The sequence below is a fragment of the Dioscorea cayenensis genome, chromosome 13, assembly GCF_009730915.1.
Source record: "Dioscorea cayenensis subsp. rotundata cultivar TDr96_F1 chromosome 13, TDr96_F1_v2_PseudoChromosome.rev07_lg8_w22 25.fasta, whole genome shotgun sequence".
In the NCBI taxonomy this organism is placed as follows: domain Eukaryota; kingdom Viridiplantae; phylum Streptophyta; class Magnoliopsida; order Dioscoreales; family Dioscoreaceae; genus Dioscorea; species Dioscorea cayenensis.
Window position 1 is genome coordinate 5,108,023 of NC_052483.1, and position 5,901 is coordinate 5,113,923.

Below are 5,901 nucleotides of genomic sequence, written 5' to 3' on the forward strand. Positions count from 1 at the left end.
AAGGGTCTGGATGTTGATAAACCTTTGGACAAATATGCCATGTGGATGATCTATTCCTTTTAATGCAATTGTGTGGTTTAAGATTCAATCTATTGTGCCTTTTAATGTCTTGAATTACATATGGAGACCTTCATAGTTCATTTATGAATTATACCTAGAGATGTGGGATGCTTACTTGTACAAGATCATACATAGATAGAAAAGGGTTTTCTTGTATCAATATTGATAGGTGCTTGAAAGTGTGTATTCGACATATCATTTATAAAACATTTAACATGGAATTTTTCAGGTTTAGCTCCAAACTATTACTTAATTCTTTCTTTTGCTCACCATGAGATTTTATTGTCTTAGTGCCAAAGAAGCAAATATGAAGACGTTTTGAAGCAAAACAGATCAACTTATTGAACCAAAGCATCAACACGTCTCACAACGGCCTCAACAGAGAATAACACAGAAGTTATAACGGCCGTGATCAATCCACACAATGCCATGATAGACCATGCCAAGACACGACTTGGAGCCCAAGCAACTAACTTACCACGGTCTCCACAATAGGAGTGGTAAGGCAGTGGCGAACTCAATAATATAAATGTGATAGGTTTTTTTTTTTTAAGATGGTATTTTTTTGCCGAGTAGAGTAGAGGCGGGTTAAGTTATGAAGACCTATGTGGCTGGAGATAAATACCATCATGATTTCAGCAAATTCTGGAGAGTTTTACAAAGCCAATTCAACATGCATCAATAGTGAAGGGCGTGTGAAGAGATTCGACACCGTCTTGACAATCTTGGGATTCTCTCAACCTCAACCATCAGAGATCTATTGGAGGGAGTTAGTTTAGGAATTCTTTATTCTATTTTCTTGTGGATTATTATTATTTCAATCGTTGTCTTTTGATTCATAGGACCCCCAATTCTGGGGGAATTGTATGCCTAAGTACCAGGATTATTGCTTGTGAACCTTTATTGACAATTCAATTGATCTTTCTAGTTATTTGTGATTCATTGGCTGTTGTCTTGTCAATTATTTGGTTGATGTGTGATGAAGAGATTCCCACGCATTAGTATATACATGCTTTATTAGATCTATGCATGCGCTAAGAGATTATGTATTGCTAGAATTCTGTATTAGGGCTGGATTTGACCATTCTAGAGGAATTCTTATTCTCTAAGGCGAACTTAGGAGTAGGGATAGGAAGAGATATCATCTTAACTTCCTAGTGTTTTAGACTTGGTTGGCAAAAGATTGGGACCACTCGGCCTCTGAATTTCACTGGTCCAATATTAGATTAAATTGTCACTCATTAATGCTATTTTCATAAGTAATCATTAAGAGAATCTTCATACAAGCTCCCAAACTCCTTCCAATAGCACTTAACGATCCTTATTATATCTTATTAATTAAATTATTGAAGTAAACTTGAGAATCACCATAGACATTTACGCTATTAGTTAAACGAAGTGGAAGTAATAGGAGCCTCTTGCCGTTCCCTAAGGAAAATGACTCTCGTGCTCACCCACAAGGTATTACTTGACAACCTGTGCACTTGCGGTATATACAGACCTAATAATCAATCCTAATATAATCCCACACACACCGAGGTTTGTTTTCAAGTTTTTGTCACCGTTACCGGGAGCGCATAGCTTAGTGTTTTAACTAATTATTCTTTTGTTGTATTATTTTATTTTAATATTTTTTTACTTTATTAATTTAATCTAAATATCCTCTTTTGCTAGTAAATGGTCATGAACAGATCTAACCCTATTGTCCTAATAGAAGGAGATAGTGAGATGAAGAGAATACTATTGAGAAAGCTCTGAGAGAAGTCAGTTGTGGAAGAACTGATAGTGATGACCGAGAGTCTGCGACCATGGCTAAATAAAGAAGAATGCTATTTGAGTATGAGAGGCCACAGTTTATAGGAGAGGAGTTCAGTGTTCCGGCCCTAGTAGTAGCAGTAAATAACTTCGAAATCAAAGCTAGTACTATTAAAGCTAATACTACCAGGATGATTCGAAACTCTTATCAATTTGATGGCCTAGCAGATGAAGACCCAAATGCCCATCTCTTAAAATTTTTGTAAATCTATTTGACATTCAACATGAGCACAGTTATAGATGATGTGATCAGACTGTGACTCTTTCCATTCAGTTTGAGAGGTTCGGCATATAAGTGGCTCACTTCTCTAGCACCTCGCTCGATCAAGACATGGAATGACTTGGTGGAAAAATTTCTTGGACAACACTTCCCACCAAGTAAAGTAGTAAAGATCAGAGAGGAAATCTCAATATTTAAACAAGGAGAGTTAGAAACATTGTTCGAGGCATATGAAAGGTTTAAGGATCTTCTCAGGTAGTGCCCTCATCATGGATTCAGTTTGTGGATGAGATTGCATATTTTATACAATAGACTGAACTATCAGACCAGGCAGATCATCGATGCCATAGCTGGCCGGTCATTAAGAAATAAATATCCTGATAAGGCGGAATAGCTATTGAAGGATATGCCTAATAATGAGTCGCACTAGAGTTCAAGAAGCAGGCAGCAAAAAAGGGCCGGGTTACATGAGAAAAACACAGATATCGCTTTGGCAGCAAAAGTGGATGCACTAAGAATGAAGTAGGATCTACTCATGAGCAATGGTCAGGGTGTTAGAACAAATTCCAAGGCTATTCTTTTTTGTGAAACATGTGGAGGAGGACATGGGGCAGCTCAGTGCCTAATTGTGAGTTCAACTACAGCTCTTATGGAATAGGTTTATTACATTTTAGGAGGTTAGAGAAATCAAAGCAACCCATATAGTAATATATACAACCCAGGATAGAGGAATCATCCTAACTTTTTCTAGAGTCAGGATTAGCAACAGAGGCCTCTCTAGCTATAGAACTATTAATATCAACCACAGCAGTAGTAGTCTAAGAGAAAATTCTCCACAAAAGATGTGTAAGCCAAGTACATGATGAGCAATGATGCTAAGATGAATGAGTTTGGTGCTACATTGAGAAACATCCAAGCATCAATCAAGAACCTAGAAAATCAGGTTGGGCAATTGGCATCAGCTAGTATAGAAAGGCCTCAAGGTAGCCAAATGAGCAATACTGAAGCTAATTTGAGAGAGCACCTTAAGGCAATATCACTCTGCTGTTGTAAAACAATTGAGGCAAGGGCCTCTCAGGATCCAAGTACCAAGACAAAGAGGGCAGCCGTACAGGAAGGTCATAGTGCTTTACAAGAACCCATTGAGGAAGATGAGCAGATAGGTCAGGAAGAATCTGGATATCCATCACCAGATCAACCCCCAGTTCAAGAGTACAGAGCCTGAGTTCCATAACCTTCCAAGTTAAAATATGATAAGGAGGATATGTAGTTTAAGAAATTCATGAGTATCTTCAATAAGCTCTATATAAACATTTCTGCTGTTCAAGCTTTGTCCTAGATGCCTAAATATGCTATGTTTTATAAGGACTTGCTCACAAACAAAAAAAGTTGGAAGAGGTTGATACAGTGGCTCATAATGCAAATTGTTCCACCATTCTAGACAACAAGCTGCCAATGAAATTTAAGAGATTTTGGGTGTTTTGTAATCCCATGCTTGTTAGTGATAGCATGGAGGAGAATTCACTTGATGATTCCGGAGCTAGCACTAATGTTATACCATACATTATCTACATGAAACTTGGACGAGGAGAATTAAGCCTGACATGGATGACTTTAGACAGATGTTTGAATTAAGTCTGTACTTGTTGCAAGTGCAAGGTCAAGTAATACCTTGTGGACGAACATGAGGACCGTATTCCTCAGAGAACGGCGAGAGGCTCCTATTACTTCCTTTTCTCTTAATCAATAGCCTACATGGCCACATTGTTTCTTAAGTCTACTTTTACAATTTTATTTAATATAATACAAATGAGGATCATTAAGTGAAATTGGGAGGAGTTTGGGAGATCGTATGAAGACTCTCTTAATGATTACTTGTGAAATAGCTTAAACGTGTGATGATTCAATCTAATATTAGACCGGGGGAATTCAAGGTCTACTAGTCCCAATCTCTTGGCAATAATGCCTAAACACTAGGAACTTAGATGGAATCTCTTCTACCCTAGCCCCCTATGTCTACCTTAAGTTCAAGAACTCCACTAGAAGGGATAAATCAAACCCTAAGCCTAAGAGGTGATCAAATCCTAATCCAGAAATCTACTGTGGCTAATCTCTTAGCACATGCATAGATCTAACAAAACATGTGTGTTCTAATGCAAAGTATATCTTCCTGATGAGTGTATAACATGCATATATTTTATATCACTTTGTACACTCATTTGGCATATATTAGAATTGTATTGTGGAATTCTATGCTAAATCTAGTGTATTTCACATTCTCAGGCTTAGGATAACATTTTAAGATGAGAGAGAGCAAAAAGAAACATTTCAGACCTGAAACAATGAATTTGGAGCTCTTTCGGCATTATTTGAACAAGGACAAGGCAAACATGGTGGTTTATGGGCAGCTTACGACCAACCTTACCACCGTAAGTCAATTCTAGAGAACCTGCAAGCATGCTTATGCCCATAAGAGGGATTCAGAGACAATTTAGAAGACCTTAAGGGCAAGGCTTATGCCCTTAAGGATGGCCATAATGATCATTAAGAGGAGCTATGAATAAAGCTTACGCCCATAAGGGTGGTCACAAGAAATAGAACAAGTGAAGCTTATGACCCATTGCTTACGCCCATATGTTGGACCATAACACAAATAGAAGACCTTACAGGTATGACTTACTACCGTAAGTGTTCCAATAAGGCTCAAGCCCATCTTCTCCAGCTCCTTTACGGCCACATCCTTACACCCGCAAGTAGTGAGGTATAAATGGAACTTATGAGGATTTTGAGGGCATTGAATTATTTTTGTTTGGGTGATTCTTGAAGGCAAAATTAGGGAAGAAAGGAGATGACTCTCCAGTATTGAAGGGGCTATTTGAAGGGAGATTTGGATTCACATACAAGGGGTTTGCGGTCATAGCCGTCAAGCTCACCTTGGCGTTGTGTGTGGAAGCTTACCTAGGGATTCTCTGGTGATCCTCCATCGGCGCAATTAGGAAGGGGGTTTTCATGTTTTTCATGTCTCCTCCTATTATTTGTATCTTGAATGCTTGCCCTCCTTTAATGGAGGGCTAATTTGTATATGTTTGGGAATAGTTGAACTCTAGGGTTTATATTTTGACATTGGTTGTTGGATCTTTGATGCTTTAGTTTCTTTCTTAATTGCAATTGTTTCTATTTGAGTCTAATTGCATGTTTTCACCAAATAATTACTACTAGGGAGAGAGCCCCTAATTTTCATATGTCTGATATGATTTGTCAAGAGAAGCAATTCCCACCTAGCATAGACATGCCGCGATTTGAGAGGATAGTGAGTACATCTCTTGTTAGAGTATTTTGGGGACTTCATCTCCAGCAATCCTTCTATGTGAGTTAGTGATAATCTCTGAGCTCTTTAGAATCATGTGGAGTGAAAATTTTAGGAGAAATTGCAACTCTACTCTGTATTCAGATTAGGGATAATATCTCTCTATGAGGAAGATTATCTACTGAAGAGATTGTATTTGCTCATAGTAAGGTTTCATATAGTATTAATGCGATTGTATGGATATTTGTATTAGTTCTATGCCTATTCAGTTACTCTTCAATTGAGAAAACATGGTTTATTATAATTCTGGAAACCTTTTGATTTAAATAGGATTATATACTTAGACAACCTTTGTCCTGTAGTTCATAACCTTAGACGGATGCTATGCCCGAACATCATTTCTTCCCTTGAATTGTTTCTAGTTTCATTTTAGTATTTCTTGCTTTTGTTCTCTTGCCTTCATACACACATTATTTTCTCACTTAGGTTATTTTTTAGA

The 5,901-nt window shown here is 37.7% G+C and overlaps 1 non-coding gene across 1 annotated transcript; it reads right to left on the reverse strand.

The window, feature by feature from the left end:
- Positions 1 to 2,264: 2,264 nt before the first annotated feature.
- LOC120275035 lies at positions 2,265 to 2,371 on the reverse strand. Its single transcript, XR_005541061.1, has one exon. It is a non-coding gene; the product is annotated as a small nucleolar RNA R71 (small nucleolar RNA).
- Positions 2,372 to 5,901: the final 3,530 nt, after the last annotated feature.